Source organism: Equus quagga, chromosome 12, assembly GCF_021613505.1.
Source record: "Equus quagga isolate Etosha38 chromosome 12, UCLA_HA_Equagga_1.0, whole genome shotgun sequence".
NCBI classification, from domain to species: Eukaryota; Metazoa; Chordata; class Mammalia; order Perissodactyla; family Equidae; genus Equus; species Equus quagga.
Genome location: NC_060278.1, coordinates 2109317 through 2128510, shown reverse-complemented (window position 1 = coordinate 2128510; position 19194 = coordinate 2109317). Strand labels below are relative to the sequence as shown.

Genomic DNA, 19194 nt, shown 5'->3' with positions numbered 1-19194 from the left:
CGGAACACAAAGGCTAGAAACCTCTGTGGTCAGACGAAGCTTCCAGAAAAGGGTAATTTAAAAAATGGATGATTGGCAACGAGCTGCTTAGAAAATTACATGTCTGAACCAAGTGGGGAGGATCCAGTCCATGGAAATGGGTTATGGACAGACCTGTGAGCTCCTCTAGGAGACAATCAAAAAGACTTAAGGGGCTGGACTGGTGGCGCAGCGGTTAAGTGCACATGTTCTGCTTCCTGGGGGCCCGGGTTCACGGTTCGGATCCTGGGTGTGGACATGGCACCACATGGTAAGCCATGCTGTGGCAGGCGTCCCCCATACAAAGTGGAGGAAGATGGGCATGGATGTTAGCTCAGGGCCAGTCTTCCTCAGCAAAAAGAGGAGGATTGGCAGATGTTAGCTCAGGGCTAATCTTCCTCGGAAAAAAAAAGACTTAAAAATGACCAAGTATGGAATAAAATGAGAAGGAGAAATCAAAGAAAAATGAAGTTAGGACTGTGATACTGGAAAAACAATTGGGTCATCAACAGGTATGGAACTCAGCAAGAATATCAGTTGGAAGGTGAGGAGAAAGGTGAGGTGTTAAGCATATAGAGATTGCATGTTTAGAGAGGGAAGTGGAATATTGTTCGGAACAGTACTGTCAATGCAGGCTGCGTTAATGTGGCTTTATCATGTCAGGCCCAGTAGGGCTCCAAGTGCGGTCCATTGGGAGTGGGCGAGCGAATACCTCCTGACAACAAAACGTCCTTGCTGTCCAGCAGTGGGTATTGTGAAATAGGAAGAATATGGGACTCATGGCCAGAAGACAAACTCGAGCCTTCTCTTTACCAGCAAGTGTTGTCAGCTAAGCAAAGTAACCAACAATTATGACACTCTGTTTCTACATCTGCACACTGTGAATAATTCAAAACCTAACTCCAGAGTTGCTGTAACAATCAAATGAGATCATTAAAGTGAAAATGTTTTGTAAAATGTAACGCATTCTACAAATGTTAGCAACGATGATTATTTCATTTTTCAGCTTGCTCTCTTTCTAGCCAATAATATTTTACATGTGGTGTTGATTTTTCCCTTTATATTTTGGATGGGCACATTTATCATCATAGCTTTTCTGATTACAAAAGTAACCATGCTCTGTTTACATAATTCAAACATAATGGAAGTAGATAAGAGAAAAAATGAACAACTCCCACGTCCCCGCCCCTCAGAGATAACCAAAGTGATGCATCCTCCTTCTGACATCCTACCTTGTTTATGAGAAACTAGTCTCTCCAAAGCACAATAAAGGAGTGTCATAGAAACCCCCACTGTATTTTTGTTTCCCTCTACCCCTTTAAAGTTTATTCAGTAGGGAGATTTTCCCCTACCACTGGCTGAAAACTTGGCAGTCTCCTCAATTTTCTTCCTCAGTTTTTAGATAGTAGACTGTTATGCAATTGCAAAATACAGCATTGAATCAGAAAGTAGGTATCCAGTCCAAGGTTTTATTCATCAATTCAGACTTCGTTAAAGGAGAGACTTTTCCTCTCCTGAAGGTAGTGGGGTCTGGTTTTCTTTCTCTTTTCCCCTCTTCCCCACTTGCTCACTTGGCAGAGTCAAGGGGTTGGGGAAGTGAGGTGAGAGGACAGACAGACCTCCTTCCTTGGCTGCTGACTGCTGCTCTCTGGGCCACAAATGCTGAGGGTCATACCCCTCTCCAGGCTGTTTCTGAGGCATCTTGGAGGTCCCCTGCTAGGCCCTCAGGCCTGGGTGATGCCTCTCCTTTACTGACTAAAGCCCATTTCAGCCCTCGCTCTCTGAGGACCCACTCCTCACTCCGATTCTCACTGATGGAGTTCACTGGCCCTCCCCAGCACTCCTTTTGGACTTCAAATGGACCTTAGGTCCTGCAGGCTGGCTCTCTCTCCCTTGTGGCCCAGGATCTGTGAGAACAGTCATGCCCATGGATAGACGGGAGCACAGTTACTTCTCAAACACAGCCCTCCACTCTCTCTGCCCTGTCACAAGCCCCTTTTGCTTCCTGAGGCATGAATCAGGCACTAATCCCTGGTGTCTCTCAACTCCAAGAAACACAAACCAAGCTCTCTAATTGTCGGTAGGAGCCCATCCTCTCGGGGCTTCAGATACAGGACCTCGCACTTCCCAGCTCCTGGCCCGGGGTAGCAGAACTCTTCAAAGAAATTTCCTCACAAAACCCTCTATCTCCACTTTGTTATATTCAAGAAATCCTCTGGGTCAGAGGATTCAAGGGTCCCAGAGCCAGTTTTCAAGATTTCCTTTAAAGATTCCTCCAGGGTAACCTGTGTCACCCTTCATGTGCTGTCTGGTATCTAACATACCTTGTCAATTTCACTGAAACTTCAATTTTAACATCAGGTTCCATGAATTAATATGTATGTAAATATAAATATTTTAACAAAATGTTATATTATGGACACAGTTTTGCAAATTTTTTTCACTTAATGTATCTTGGACATCTTTTCATGTCGGTACAAATAGATCCACCTAATTAACATAGATTCTTATAGTCTAGACAAGCAGAAAACCTGTAGATGTGAAGGAATCCCATTGTGGTTTAAGACAATGCTCCTGGAACAGAATGGTCGTGTAACCTGGCTTTCGGCCTTGGCAGAGCCATGGAGACACGGCTTCGGGCTGGGCTGGGCTGGGCCGCAGAGGTTCGGTGGGTGGGGAGTGGTGGACTGCAGGGGTAGAGAGGGAGATGGGATGCAGAATGACGGCATTCCCTGCAGGGCTGTAATTAGAGTTGCTGCTCCAGAGCTACACCCTGGGCTGTGGGGCGCACCGGGAATTTAAATTATGGGATGGGGACTAAAGGTGCAATCCTCCTACCTTTTCTCAGAGCCTAAATCCATCCCATCATAGTTTAATGGTCCAAATGCCTCTTGGAAAAGCACTTTTATCCTCCAGGATCTTCCAGGCTCCCTTTCTCTCCTCCTCAGTGACTGTGGCTGGGAGAAAGAAGAAGTGGTTACGAAACCTTAGTAACTAGGGTTAGCGTTGAAGCAGGAGGGAAACTGTTATTCCAGGAAATATGGAACATAAGAGACCTGAATGGGGTGAAGTGGGAAAGGAAGCAAGAGCAAAGACTTTAAATCATGCTAACTCTTTCCTCTTTTCTCCACTCCCTCCACCCCACTACTTCAAATAGGGATGGGCAAACGTTTCTATCTTAGCTCCAAAGATACACAGCTTAGGGAAGCAAGAAAATAGGCCATTAGTGAAGCTCCATGCACGACCATCGTAACATCTCTTCCTGCTGCATGTTGACGTCCCTGTCGCCATGCAGCTCGTCAGGGTCATAAGTCAAGATTGTCTGAGGTAACATCCGGTGCAGATGTACACAGAATGGAACTGCAATCTCATGAAATAGGTGGTTTTCATGGAAACAATTTTGGAGATCAGCTCTTAGCACAGGCAGAGCTGTCACCCAGGGAGGATCTGCCAGCGTCAGACTGTTACAAACTAAAGAATCTGCAAAGGTGATGCCCGACAGATGCTTAAGCAAAGAACTATTCAAATATCAAAGGATGAAGAAGGGCCCCTGGGAGAGCTGATAAAGCTACGGGGTATTTTCATGAAAACAATTGTTTTTATGGTCAGCCTGTAAAATCAGCCGCGAGGCCTCAGCAGCCATGAGGCTGCCGTATTGTGCAGCTGTGCCAGGAAAGTTCACCCCTCCCCAAATAAATAACTCGCGCATTCTTGGTTTATTCTAAGACTAAATTCATATTGCAATATGATATAACCCAAATCTTCTTCATATAAGTTTGAAAAATTTAAAGTTTTTCACTTTAGTTTCATTTTTTCCAGATAAATCACAATCAAACACTTTAAAAAAATGAATTAGTATGACATTTTGTTCCCCATTGGAAGCGGATCCCATTTAAGTAGCTTTTTATGCTCAGATAATGAGGGCCTCTTACATGGCGTACGTGCTCAATGAATAGCGTATTTTCAAAGTTTAGCAATTGATCATTCCCCAGATTGATGTTAAAAATGGAAGGAAGGCTTTTTCAATCATGGATACAATCCAATAAAGTTCTCTTTCCCTGGAGCTTCACGACCTAGATAGGAGGAAACAGAGTCTGAGCTTTCCATGAACACTTTCCATCAACCAGGCGGCAGTTCCACTATTGAACATCTTTTCTGCATACCAAGCTCTTAGAGAATTATAAAGGAAATACAAACCAGTAAAAAACTCAATTCTTCCTCTCAAGCAGATTGCAATATAAACATACACATTTATTTATGAACTCCAAATAAAAGAGCCTTTAGAAAATATAAATAGCCTTAAACACAGCTTGTTAGAACTTGTCCTGAACACATCATACTTATTCCCACAGGACTTTTTGTTTTCAGGGAATGGCTGGTGTGTGAAAATAGCACTTGCTTTAGGAGTGGTAACCATTTTAGTCATGGGCGAGATAATAATTTCAAGTAATAAAAAATGAAGCAGCTTTCTAAACAGAACAGTGTGACAGGTTCCCAGTTTTGTCACAATGATCATACACGGCGTTCTGTGGCAGGAACCCAGGGCCTGCAGGGTTTGGGGGAAGCACAGGATGGAGGGGCGTGGGGGAGAGGGGCTTGCCAGCCTGAGTCTAAGTGTCACTGAGCAATTGAAACACTGGCATCAACCAGTGTGGATATGGACCCTAGATCTGCCACCTATTCATCATCAGCAGATGCAACTCTCTGAGCCTCAACTTGCTCATTTGCAAAACTTTGTAAAAAAAATAATAAATTTCGGGGGGGCCAGCCCAGTGGCGCAGCAGTTAAGTTTGCGTGCTCTACTTCGGTGGCCCAGGGTTCACCTCTTCAGATCTGAGTACGGACCGACTCACCACTTGTCAAGCCATGCTGTAGCAGGCGTCCCACATATAAAGTAGAGGAAGATGGGCACGCATGTTAGCTCAGTTCCAGTCTTCCTCAGCAAAAAGAGGGAGATTGGCAGCAGATGTTAGCTCAGGGCTAATGTTCCTCAAAGAAAAAAATAAATAATAATCATAAATTTTTAGTCTAGGTATTGTTGAAGTGATAAAATAAATAAAGCACAGAGTATCTGACTTACAGAAAGTGCATAATAAAAGTAGTTATCTCATTGTCATTATCATTATTATTATTATTATTATTTTATAATTTGGAGTTAGGGAATAACTGATTTTTTCAAAATGAATTTTTAGCAACACTTTTGTTGACAATAATTCAAATTCTGTTTTTTATCTCCTCTTGTCTCAAGAACTTTGGTTCCCAAATTTTTCATCATGAGTACTTCCCTCTCTATTAAATCATTCCTATTAGCATATAAACAAGTTCCAGAATCTCATTTCTTGAACAAAAAACAAAAGCCCCACCAGCTTCCTTTGTCCCTGCACCTCCCTCCAGAAAGTGCTCCCATTTCTCTGCTACTCTTTCAAACAAGACCTTGTGAAGGTCCCCTTTGGTATTGCCGTCCTTACTCTCACCTCCCATTTTCTCATAAATCTGAAATCCTGTTCCTGTCTCCACAGTCCCACTGAAATCCCCCTTGTCAAGGTCACACACAACTTCCTTGTTTCCACATCCAGTGATCTTTTCTTACTTGGCTCTTCGGTAACACTTCAACTCTTCCTTCCTCCTGAAGCATCTCTTCTCTTGGCTTCCGTGACATCGGTTACTTTGATCTTTCTCCTGCCTTTCTGGCTGCTCCTTTTCTGTCACCTTGGCTGGACATCTCTAATGTGAAGATCACTAAAATTTGGAGTACCACAAAGGTCAGCCTCGGCATCTTCTTCATCTCTTCTGGCTACCCAGGCAATCCCATTCAGTCCCATGGGCTTAAATAGCATCCATGACCTTGACACTGAAAGAGAGACAGATGGATGTGTAGACAGAAGGATGGGCATAGTTACCCAGGTCCCACCTTTTCTCTGATTCCCAGACTCCTGTTTCTATCTGTTCACAAGACATTGCCTCTTGGATGCAGAAAAGGCATCTGAAATTTAAAAAGAACTCTAGATACCCCACCCCACCATCACCCCCGAAACATTGCTCTCCTAGGCTGGTTCTCAGTAAATGGCCCCAGCATCCAGCCAGCTGCTCAAGCCACAAACCTGAAAATCACCCTGCGTCCTCCTTTCCCACACCCTCATGGTTTATGGACTCCACTCGCAAAGCTCTCCCTGAATCTGCCCAGTTCTCACCAGATCCTCTGCAAGCGCTACCTTCTGGGGCCTGGATTCCTGCAGCCTCATAGTTGGGCTCCTTGTTTTCTCCCTTGCCCTCACCATCCCACCCCCATCCATTCTCCATGCAGGAGCCAGATGATCTTTTTAAAAATACGAGTCAGATCGTGCCGCTCCTCTTTTTAAAACCCTTAAGTGACTTTCCACCACATCTGGAATAAAAACCTCATTTGATCTTATGTCATGATCCGCTCACCATGACGGGACGTCACCTGCCCTCCGCCTGCCCACACTTAACTCCCTGGCGCCTGCTACACCTGAGCCACACTGGCCTCCCTTCTGTTCCCGTGTTCTTGCATGGGCCTCTGCACTTTCTATTCCCTCCTTCTGGAATGCTCTTCCTTACGATTTCCATGTGTCTGCATCTTGTCATCAGGGTGCAGCTCCAATGCCAGCTCCTCAGATGGGGCATCCCAGAGCACTCAGTCTAAAGGAGCCCCGACTACTGTCTATCCCATAACCTACGTCAAGTATTTCATTGCACACTCATGGTACTATCTGGTACTTTCCCGTTCGTTGTCTCCTCTCACAAGAATGAGGGCCTCACAGGAGAGTCTTGTTCACTCTCCCCAGTGCCCAGCGCAGACAGGCATTCAGCAAGCGTGTGCTGAGTGAAGATGGCGTGGACCCGGCGGCGGTCAAACATCTGAGGGAGGTCACCCCCTTCCCACACGATCGCTGTAGCAGTTCAAGCTCGTACTTTCTTTTGGGAAATGGAATGGGGACATTAGTGGTGATGTTCGCTTTTCATTTTAAGGGAAAACTCACTAAAAAGGCAAAGCGATTTCAGTATCCGGTGTCCCCCTCCCTCCTCTCCTCAGAAGTTATGCACTATTTTAAGGCAAAATTAAATAAATGCATACCCCAGAGTTGTACTTGGGTGATGCTCGCTACACCGTCCCGTTCCCGTTCCGCGCTGCACCCACGAGCCCCGTGAGCGCCCTCGGTGCGCCCGGCGCCCGCGCGCGGAGAAGGCGAAGATGCGGGCCGCCGCAGGGAGCCACGTCCAGGGCGAGGAGGGACACGGGGACAGAGGCTTCCAGCCAACAGTGCTCCTGTGACGCTAGAGCAGGCGCAGTGTGACCCCAAGTCCCGGGGGGCGTCGCCCTCGGTGAAGAAGGGGCAGCCCGGAGGGAGGCGGCGCGGCGAGGCCCCCGCGGCGGAGCTGGGGCGGCAGGTGGCGAGGGGCGCCGGGCCCCGCCGGGCGGAGCGGGCAGCGCGGCCGGGGCTTCAACAGCAGACACTGATGTCCTCGCTGCTCCGGCGGCCAGAGTCCGACATTGCACCGCCGGCCGTCTCCTCCCTGTCACTCCCTATGGTCTTCTCTGTGTGTCTGTGTCCTCATTTCCTCTTCTTAAAGAGACACCCCTCACACTGGACCAGGGCTCCTCCGCCCCCCAGAGACCTCATTTAACTTAGTTACGTCTGTAAAGACTCTGTCTCCAAACACAGTCACGTTGACGTCCTGGAGGTTAGAGCTTCGACATACAAATTTTGGGCGAACACAATTCAGCCCATAACACTAGGAAACAGAGAAGGAAATATTATAAAGACCCAGGACATCACACGACAAGAACACAGCTGAACCTCTGGAAAGTCTCTGTCTCCCTCCCTCTCTCATTCTGCCATCTCTGCTTCTCTCTCTTTTATGTAATGGTATACGTACAGTTAAAGAATTATTATTTAAAGAAATTGTTTAAAGAAACAATTTGTTTCTAGGTAACCCCTTCTTAACTCCTCCTCTTTCCTGAATTTCACGTCAAATACCCACTGTTTCCCTTTGTTTTACCCAGTAAATACACATCCCTAAGCAAGATATTCATTCTCGCCTATTTTATACTTTATAGAAATGAAATTGTATAGTGTATAGAGTAGGACATGCTTTTTGCAATGAACGTTCTGAGATTCAAGCACATCAATGCAGGATCGTGCCGGTGACACACGTCACCATCATATGACTATGTTACCATCTGTCCATCCTAGTAGTTACAGCCGTTTGTGCTGCTTTCAGTATTCTGCTGTTAGGAACAAGGCCGCTATGGATTTCTTGTATAAGTGTTCTAGTGCACATGTGCTAGAAATTCTCTAGGATATATTTCTTAGGAGTAGAGTTTCTAGGTCATAGGTTCTGTACATGTTGACTTTACTAGTCACTGCGAAATTATTTTCCAGAGTAGAAATTTCCACTTCCCCACATTCTCTCCAACACTTAGTATTGTTAGACTTTTTAGTTTTTTGGTGGGTGTGAAATAGTATCTCATTGGTGGTTTTAATTTTCCTTGCCTTGATTACCAGATGAGATTGTGCACCTTTTCATACATTTATGGGCCAATTACATTTCCTTTTCTGTGAAGTATTTTTTAATGCCTTTGCCCATTTTCTATTTCCTGTTGGATTGTCATTTTCCTATTGATTTAAGTAATTTATATATTTTGTATTTTTATCCTTTGTCAATGATATGTATTGCAAATATCTTCTCCCAGTTTGTGACTTCCTTTTTCACTCTTCTAAGTTGTCTTTAAATGAGCAACCATTTTATTTTTAAAGTAGTTGAATTTATCATTATTTTCCTCTGTAGTTTGTGCTTTTTGCAGTTGATTTTAAAAATCTATACTTACTCTAAGTTCACAAGTAAGTTCTCATATTTGTCTTCTAAATTTTTCAGTTTTGCCTTTTGATTTTAAGTTTTTAATTTATCTAGAATAGAGTTTTAATGTGCAAGGGATCAATCTAACTTGATTTTTTTCTGTATGGATAGCCAGTTGGTTCAATAGCACTTATTGAATCGTCCATCCTTTTTCACTGATCTGCAGTGCCTGCCCAGTCATAAATAGAGTTTGCATGTTTGTATTAGTCTGTTCCTGGGTGTTCTGTTCTCTTTGATTGGTCCATCTGACCCTGTGCCAATACCCACGGTCTTTATTACCATGGCTTATATATCATAAGTCTATAGCAAACCAAGACTCCTCTTCAGGAGTCTCTTGACAATTCTCTGCCCTTTGCTCTTCTTCATGCATTTTAAGATCAGTTCATAAGTTCCCAGGCAGAGAAGGATGGGGCAAACACTTTGGGACGTTGGTTTAAAATGAATTGATCCATATAGGAACAATTGATCTTGAATCTTTCCTTCTATGAACACAATACAGCCTTCCATTTATTTGCCCTTCTTTAAGATCAATCCACAAAGTTTTAAAATGTTTTCATAAAGAGCTTGCTCATTCTGGAAGATTTCTCTCTTGTTCCTTAACACTTTTGCTGCTACTGTAAATCATATCTAACTACCTTTGCTGGTGTATAAAAATGCAATTGGCATTTGTGCATTGATTTTGTATTCAGCAACCTATCCAAACTCTTCTATTGATTTTCATAATTTTTCTATAGATTCTTTTGGGTTTTCTATGCAGACAATCATATCATCAATAAATAATGTCTTTTTTCTTCCTTTCTAATATTCATGTGGGGGACATAGATGAAAAATATTTGGAGTTGTAGTCAGAAAGCCTTGAGATTTGTTAGGTTAAAGGGTAAGTGAAAGGAAAGAATCAGAGATATTCCCCAGCCGGATGGTGGCGGGTGGTGGCCCTACCTGAAGGACACAAAAGGACAAATACCTTGAATTAAATAACTAGTAAGATACACAGGTTGGTAAATTAAATTTGGTTTAACTTGTATAGAATTATTAACCTGTGTAGAATGGAATCATGTCCTTAGTTTCACCACCACCAGCTTTTTTTTTTTAAGATTTTACTTTTCCTTTTTCTCCCCAAAGCCCCCGGTACATAGTTGTATATTTTTAGCTTGTGGGTCCTTCTAGTTGTGGCACGTGGGATGCCGCCTCAGCATGGCCTGATGAGTGGTGCCACGTCAGCACCCAGGATCCGAACCCGCGAAACCCAGGGCCACCGCAGCGGAGCTCGTGAACTTAACCACTCGGCCACAGGGCAGCCCCAGCACCACCAGCTTTTATAAATGATATTGATGGTGTCATCACTCTATAGTATATGATTACAAGGTACAATATCTATAAAATGTAACCAGGTAGATTCATTTTCCCTGGAGTTTTGGAAAGTAAATGTTATCACCACATTACCCATGCGTCTCCTTTTGAAACCTTGCTAAGTCACTTCAGTCAGCTTAAAAATTGTGAATTACGGTGTTGTAATGTATTCACTATTGAGGTTATACATATTTGGAGGTATTTAATTTTCCATCATCAAAAACCCTCCCATCCCAAGAAAAGCTGAAAGATCAATTGGGGCCAAGAGGAGGGGATCAATCTTAGGTCAGTGAAGATGTGCTGTTGGGAAAGGGGACCACCACTGGGAGGACTCTGGGACATGGAAGGAAGAGATCTTAGCAGATGTTTGGAAGTGTTCCTCAGAGCAGGCCATGATTCGTTGAGTTAATTGGGGAAATGCAGAAGAGGAACATGGTCTTTTCCCCTAAAAATTAAAGATGTAGAGATCTGGATTAGAAAATTTGAGGTCTATATGCACTTAAATATCCTTAGACCCAATCAAAGGAACATAAAATAAATCAAAGTCGAAAATCTAATGTTTTAACAAGAAAACTTGACAGGACCAAAACTTATGAAAACTATCTGGTAAGAAAACATGTTTGTTTTTGGGTTTTTTCCCAAAGTGTCTACAATTACAAAGGAAGGCTCTTTTACAGTTGCAAAAAGAAAACTGCTAAAGAGCTTCCTCTTAAACTTAGACACAAATATTCAACCAGGATTCATAATCAGTGATTGAAAAATTAAAGTAGGAAATGAACTGTTTTCTCCTGGGAGAGGGCCTTCTGATTGGTACCTAGGCTGGTAATGGCTTTGGGATGTGACAATTTCACGGTGTGCTCTTCCACACCTTCAAGTAAGATTGCAGAGTTTACATTTGCATTGTCTGAGAAGCCTAGTCAAAAGGCTTTGGTTTTCTACTAATATAATTCAGTAATGAATTAGCAAAGATATATTTCTGAATTACCTGAGAGGTTGTACAAGATGATTATTAAGTTCTCTTAAGAGTCTGTGGCTCTAAGATTATGAGCTTTTTGTGAGGAACTGGTCTAACTTACAAATGTGATTACTAATAAAGGGCTCAGGTTAATGCTATATCCTCTCTCACTTTCAGGTGCCACTGGATTATAGCCAGAAGACCCAAGAAATATAAAGAAGACGGCCACTCACTCAGCCAAGTCTTATTACCTGCTCTTACCAGCCTCTTCTAAATACAGTCGGAATGAGCAATCTGTGGGGATGATGAGAGCTGGAGTACGATTTTCATCAACTGGGAGGGCGGGGTTAGGAGAGGACAGGCAATGGGAGGGAGAAGGTGGAGGATGGACCTTTTCACATAGGGAGCTTTAATGTCACAAATTACTCCTGGGTTCAAAATCAAACAAAGAATTCCTTAAGCAAACTCAACAGAATACAGCTGTCAAACAGAAGTTGTGCTTGATGTTGCTTTGCCTGAATAAGTGAACTCAAATGTATCCAATCTATAAGGAGTGTCTTGAAAGAAATCACAGGTCAGCACAGGCTGCATTTGCAGTTAACATGTCTCTCTCTCTCCACTATGAGGCCTGTACTTTTCTAAACACAGTGTCATTTACATCTATCCGATTGTATCAAAGAGATAAAATCGTCCTGAAGAAATTAGCAAGACTATATAAAAATTAAGGATTAAAAAGTTAGATTTATAATTTTATGACCTGGGTAATTTTGTCTCACCTCACTTACTTCTTAAAAACAATTTTTTATACTGCACCACAGAGCAAACTTGAGTATAAATACATTTTTATTTAAAAAATCATAATATATTGGCTCTTAAAAGAAAATATAAATTTAAGATTCTCCTTAAGGTAATATTTCCATTCCCCGGTCTTAATTTTTTTCTATCTCTAAACTAGTTCAAGACCTTTGGCATCAGGAATAAGAATATTGAATAACATATGCTTTAAAAAGAGCAAAATAAAGGTTTCCTTTTGCTTGTAAAGGAGGGTTTGGTATAAAATGGTTTGACCCGTTAGAAAAGCATTATAGGAAATTAAATGTAGGGAGACTGAGGAAAAACTAAAAGTGAAGACCAGCCGCCCGGAGCAGCCCGTTCTGGGTTTGACGCTGGCTTCGCCGCTCAGCACCCGGGACCTCGGACGAGCTAGTTACCTTCTCCGGGACTCAGTCGGCTCGTCCGTAAAGTGGAAATAATAATAAAGGCCCAGCTCGTGGGTCGTGAGGAAGATTCGATGAATCAGTAAAGCAGCTGGAGCCTTGTCTGCCGAAGGTCACCCCCCCACGCCCGTCGTCCCCGAGCGTTAGGCGCTGTTCTGGGTGCTGTCCGCGCAGCAGCGGACGGACAGACACGGGGCCCTGCTCCCCGGGCGGACGTTCACGCCAGCACTGACACTCTGATGCGTTTTGAAGGCAGAGAGCTCAGTAAATGTTAGCCATTATTATTACTACTAGGAAAAGGATTATGAAATGCATGAAAGTCATGTAAAGAGATTTGTACTGATTGAGTTCATGGTGCTGTTCCCACGGTGCCCTGGCCGCTCGGGCCGGCGAAAGCGCGCGCACCCCGCTCTCCCGGCCCCGCGCCCCCCCCCCCCGGCCCCCGGCCCCCCCCCCCCCGGTCCCCCCCCCCCCCCGCCCCCCCCCCCGCCCCCGCGCCCGCCGGGTCCCCGGGCTCTTCCCTCCGTTACCGCAGCTTAGAATCCAGGCTCTTCACTGTGTTTTTGTGTTTGGTTGTTTTTCTGCTGCTTCCTGGATTTCTGTCAGCAATCCAGGTTTACAAATGGCTTGGCTGCGGTTTGTATTTGCCGTCTTCCTTTGAAACTGTGATTCACAGTGTACACCCTTTAACCAGAATCCTCTCAGCCCGCGAGGCTGCAAAGCTTGTTGTAAAAACAAACGGCGGAGCAGGCCGTCTGCCCCGGGCTTGCGCAGCGCGCTCACACGGTCGAGCGTAATGGACGGAGCACATTCAAGATCTCCATTTTTTAAATTAGCCAAGGTGTTTTTAGATGCTGATCAGATGGGGGCGTCACTTCGCCCCTCCAGGGGGCCCGGGACAAATCCTGTCAGCTGAGAAACAAATGTCAATTTAAAGAAGGGGAGGGGAACGTGTGGACCGGCTCCAAAGCTGCCTCGGAATCTGCGCAGGGTGCGTTTGAATCAGGCTTTTCAGTTCCACAAGCAGTGATGAGCTCAGTAAGCTTCTACATCCTTGGTTCATAAACTTTCAACTCAGGACGGAATTGAGGACATCTCTTCTGGTCCCAATCGCTGACATGTGCGAAGGGACAGTGAGAGCATGTAACACTCACCCCCCCCCCCCCATCCTGTCTTGGGGGTTACATAAGATAAGGCATGGAAACACCTGGAGCCACACCTGGGGCAGATTAAATGCTCAACAAGTGTTGGCTGTCACTCTTACTACTTCGTGCCGGATCTGTGCTAAGTGCACTCGCCTGAGGGGGAACTAGGTTACAAGAGCAAAGCACTGTGTCCCCCAGCCTGTCCCCCCGCAGAGCTGTGAGGAGCGGCCTAGCCTCTGGTAGATTATTCCCCTGTGCCTCAGAGAGCCCCAGGGGTGTCACCAGTATGTCTGAGGACTGAACCCTCTTGGCTGCTACAAAGGAGACGTCGTTTTCCTCTGTCTGCCCCTGAAGCCATCTCCATGACTCCTAACTCTCCAAACACCCCGACAGGCGCCACACAACCTCCTGCTCCTCCCCGGGCCCCAGGCCTCCAGCACTCCTGGGGCCACCAGCGTGTTCACCCTGCCCCCCGTCCAGGGGTCCCACGGGGACCAGCGTGCAGCAGGCCTCTCAGCTGCGCCACCTGCTCCACTCAGGGCTCCAGCCCAGGTCCCGGGGAAGCGGGGCTGCGCATCACCAGCTCACATCCCACCCTGTCTGGGGCCCTTTCTCTCACCCACTGTCTTCCCGCCGATGAGTTATTTGCCTGGGGTTCCTCAGTCACTCATGCAAATAGGCCCCAGTGGATCTGCCCAACCTGTTGCCCCAAAGCCAGGATCAGTTCAGTCTTTCAAACTGGCATTACATCTCCGTATTCTGGGAAGGCAGCAAACACACACGGTGGTGAAGAGCAAGGTGGACATGGTCCCAGGTCCAGCTCGGCCACTTACAGTTGTGTAAACATGGGCAGCTGCTATGCCTTTCTGCGCCTCAGTCCCCCTCTCTCAAGTGGGGGTCATTGTGCCCCGCTCACAGGACTGCAGTAGGTCCTGACTGCACTGCCCCAGGTAGAGGGGTTAGCCCAGTGCCGGGAGCACAGTTAGCTCCCAGTGCTGCTGCTTGAAGCGGTTCCCACCTCCACACCCGGGTCCTGCGACCAACAGGACGACGCCCAGCAGACCTCCCCCAACACCACCCTCAGCAAAACGTTCCTCCTTCCTCACCTGCATCCAACACCACAAGATCCTGCCACTTTTACCTGAAACAGCTCCAGATTCTATCTATCCCTCCTTTCCACTATCATCGTCTTCCTGCAGACCTCAACAGGGTCCCCGGAGCACTGCAACAGCATCCTCACTAAACACGAATTCCTGTCTCGACCCTTTTTCTTCCTAAACATTCTCCTCAGTGCAGAGTTGTAAAGACAGTCTACCAGTTTGCCCTCGCCTGCAGGGACAGGTGAAGCTCAGCATCTTCGGAAGACATAAAAGGCGCTTCGCAATCCCCAAACCTCTTGGTCTCCAGGTACTGCCCCAGGCTTTGGGCTCTCCTGCAGATCAGCCTGCGCTGGCTCACCAGCCCCTCTGGCTGCGCAGTTTATACGTGGCCCCTTACTCAGCTTCTGGGGCCTGACCCTTGGTGGCCCCTCTTGGAAATGAGGTAGTGGCCCACCTCTGGGTCTCAGCACCAACGTTCTGGGTAGTCACTGCTCTCCTCCACTGCTCAGCCCTGAGGAGTGTGGCTTAGGGGGTGGACCAGCAGAGAGAGAGGGAGTACCATGCTCTGGCCACCCCAAACTCCTCACCCATCTTCTCAATAATCCAGGTTCTTTGCTGACTCCTGACCCTTTGCACCGGCTGTGCCATCTTTCTGGAATGGCCTTCTCTCCTGTTTCATCTTGGCAGACTCCTATTCATCCTACAGGAAGTGATACCAGCTGCTCAGCGAAGCCGCTCCAGATCTGGCTTACAGCTCACATCCCCATACTTTGGTGTTCATACAGCTTCTCTTCTAGCTAACTTTAAGTTCCTCAGAATTGATTATGTCTTGTGCATCATTTGACATCCAACTCTTGGCAAACGACATAGCAAGGTCTTGATAACTATTTAATGAATAGACAGAATAAAAGCTGGAGGGTTTTTTTTTTCCTTTTCCTTATGGATAAGTCGCAGTTCCAAGACATAGTATAGGAAAGTAGAACATAGTTCTTTTCCAAAGGGCAAATTCCCAGGGATTTGAGACAATTTCCCAGATAAATCTCACACTGGTAACCTGAACTATCCGAAAGTTTCCTTAGTTCTCTCTTTGGCTTTGTGTGTGGGGACCAAGTCCTTGAACACCTGGCGGGAAGGGCCAGCTACATCAGGGCCCTGGAAGGCCATTGGATGACAGGAATCTCGACCCCTGGGCCGACTCAATAGAATGCAAATGTTCGTGATATTTTAGAGCTTTAGCGACGTAAACTGAGGCCTTGAAAACAAATCTCGGGGGAAATGTGGAGTAACTTCGGGCTGTTCTTCAACAGAGCACAGTAAGACAGTGCCGGGCAGGCCGGTTAAACCTCACAGCAAATGAACACTGGAACAGGTCACACATTCACGCTGAGCGCACTTGATGCTTACTATGACACAAGCATTGGGATGAGTGCTTTGTATGCGTTAACTCAACCCGCTCAACGACCGTGACAGGTGACAGAAGTTCCATTATCAACCCCACCTACAGATGAGCAAACTGAGCAACTGGCACAGGATTCGATCCTAGTGTGATCCCATTGCCCCAGCTCTTAACCTTTTATCAAAAAAAGTGGAAAGCCTTTTGAGAACTACACTTACAATCAGCCTTAATATTGTTTACGACAGCATTGCGTTTTTTAAAGGAAAATCCCCAATAGTGTGAGATCTTCAACCCTCGAGTCTGTGGAGCCCACAAACTGACGAGGCTGGTACCCACCCCCAACCCCCCCCACCCCCCCCCCCCCCCCCCCCCCCCACACACACAGGGAGGCGGGGAGTGCAGGCACAAGGTGGCCTAGGACTGAGGGTGTCCTGCCATACCGGGAACAACACAGCCCTGTTTGTCAGCAAGGCGGAGTGGAAGAAGGAAAGCCCAGGCGGCATTTCTGGATTTGTCTGGGGACCACTCTGAGCGGACCACTTCCTGCTTCATGACGGAGGCTGGGGGCAGACAGGACACCAGAGTGCCCACTGTCCAAATCTTATGAAGTTCGCTTCCTGATTCGCTCTCTACTCAGTTCCCCTGGGGGAGCCTTTCTACCTGCTTCTTCAGTTCACACCTACTGACCTTCACAAAAAACAAGACCACATAACCTAAAAAAGAGATCCAGTCTCGCAAACCCAGGTTTGGGCTTTCCCCGCCGTCTCCCCGTCCGTAGGAGTCCTCCCAAGAAGAGAACCGGGCTGCAGAGTCTCACTGGAGAGAATGAAGACATTGAACATGAGCGGCCTCTGCAGTCAGACAGGGGCTAAAGATGCTACCGGGCACAGAAACTGAAATAATAGCAATATTGACATCCAGATCTTCCGGTTTATCTTCAATGACATGTGTTTATCTCTACCTCAATAGTGTGTGTTTAAGGTTCTAGAAAGTCCAATTTTCCCGTTGGATAAAAAACCAATAGGACATAAATGCATGAAAGAGTTCAGAAGCAGACTGCTTATCATATTTTCAAAATAAAAAGTACTTCACTTGACTTGGTTTGGAGGACAAATTTGACTCTTGGAGCCACGTCTAAACCAGCTCCCTCCTCCCGGGTGTGGCAGGCCCTGCCTTCTGTACTCACATGTCCTGAGAGGCCCCAGCATGCTCCCTGAAATCCAAGCCACGGGGTGTCAACACACCCCTCCTGGGTAAATATTTGCTCCAGAGAAAACATCTCAAATGCCTGTACAACCCATTTCTAGCAGGCGGCAAGATGAAAAGGAGAACTAATGTGTGTATTGAAAGATTTCTTGTCAGAGCCCCATGGCTCGCTGTGCGGCCTTCATCACAACACACTTAATGGCTCCGCTCTCTCTCCCTCCAGGCCGCCTCCCGCCCGCTCACTAATGAAAAGCATTCAAGGTCTTTAGCTCTGTTGGCAAGGAGAATTAAGTTGCTATTTGCCACCTGGTGTTGTCTTACTTAACATGTTTCCAAATTGCTCTTAAATCTCCCTGTGGAAATTGTGAGTGTAACTACTAGAAAGAAGGAGAGGAAATAAGAAGAGGGAAAAAAGAAAAGCAGGCAAATTTGCACACTTCATGTTAGCTTTCTTTTTCCTAGGCTCCAGTCTGTTTTTCGCTCTCTCACCCTTCATCTTCTGTTTGTCTCATTCATCTTCTCTGCACATTCATCTTTTTGCCTCCTTTTCATTCTCCAGAATTTTAGTCAAAGGGAAAATATGTGTCAGATGTCTAAGATATTTAGAATTCAGATTTTGCTCAAAATGGAATGGTCTGAATGTTTTGAATTGAATTTGGTCCCAGAAGCTCTGACATCCTGCCCATTCTAACTCTATTTTTAAGTTTTCAGGGTTCCTTTTCATTCACTTATTCAGCAAACATTTGTTGGGAATCTAAAAATGGCTTGCCTTGCTCTGTGCCTGCTTCCTTTTCCACTTTTTTCTGACTGTTTTCTTTTTTAGCTCAATTATCAACTAATAGTAAGTAACTAATAGTAAGTAGAGTAAAATAATAAAATTAAAGAACTCCATCAACTGAACAAAAGCCCGTTCTTTGCAACCGTAAGACACTCTTCCCTCTGCAGCATTCAGTAGTAAAATGAGGAATTATAAGTAGGAAAAAGTTCTGTAAGAAAAATTATAAGTGCATTTCTACTGAAATGAGTTATTTTTAAGCGATAGGACTGAGTGATCCTCAACAACCATTTAACGTGAGGTTTTCGTTCTAAATGGGGCTTCTCTTCACTCTCAGAGACCCTTTGGAAGCTGCATTTCATTCATTATAACGGCGACTTCCTGAACCGTAAATAAGAAAAAAGGAAAAAATCTGTTGACAAACCAATAACCATTGTGGAGTCTTTTAGGGCCCCGTAGAGAATTTATAATCAACCCACAGTTGAACACAAAGCATAACCAGCTGCCACACCTCACCCACAGATTGCCTGGCCATGGGCGTGGCCCAGCCTTGGTCCGACTGCATTCAGGTAGACCGTCGTTTCCAAACGAAGAGCTAGAGAGACTTGGGGTGGAAGGAGCCCCTCTGACGTGTGTGAGCTCATCCTGTTAAAGAGATGTCTAAGATATTTAGAATTCAGAGTTTATTCATCTCAGAGGGGAAGGTCTGAGTTAGCCGGGAATTGCAGGCACACAGACCAAGCGTCTTTTCTGTACTTCTTTCTAGAGGGCAAATCGGTGTCCCTCCAACCAAAGATGAGTGGGAGCAGAGTCCTGAGTCTTGTCGCTGTAAAACACCAGAGGAAAGGCTTGGGCTTGAGAAACTAATAGCTGCTCGGGGGCATCTGAGGATTATGGCAAGGAGCAGGGAAATGTTAAAGAGGTAATTAACGTCTGTATTCTAAATAGCAGCAAGTACAGGTTAGAACACATGGGTTCAGAAACCATAAAAATAGCCTGGGATAGTCTGTAGGTGGAAGAAAGAGCCTAATACCTGTGAGTGACAGGATCCTGTAGTACATAGTTCATTAGCATTTTTTTCTCTTAGCACTTTTTTTGTTTTTTGAGGAAAATTAGCCCTGAGCTAACGTCTGCCACCAATTCTCCTCTTTT

General features: G+C 45.7%; 1 long non-coding RNA gene across 2 annotated transcripts; it reads right to left on the bottom strand.

Moving 5' to 3' along the window:
* Positions 1-411: 411 nt before the first annotated feature.
* On the bottom strand, positions 412-13450 carry LOC124248105 (uncharacterized). 2 transcript variants are annotated; one of them, XR_006890946.1, is made up of 6 exons: positions 12951-13450; positions 7115-7773; positions 5609-6954; positions 3951-4091; positions 2857-2975; positions 412-2705 (listed from the first exon to the last, which is right to left on the bottom strand). It is a non-coding gene; the product is annotated as an uncharacterized LOC124248105 (long non-coding RNA). The 2 variants fall into 2 exon arrangements; XR_006890945.1 differs by having other exon boundaries at positions 412-2975.
* Between the last annotated feature and the right edge of the window lie 5744 nt (positions 13451-19194).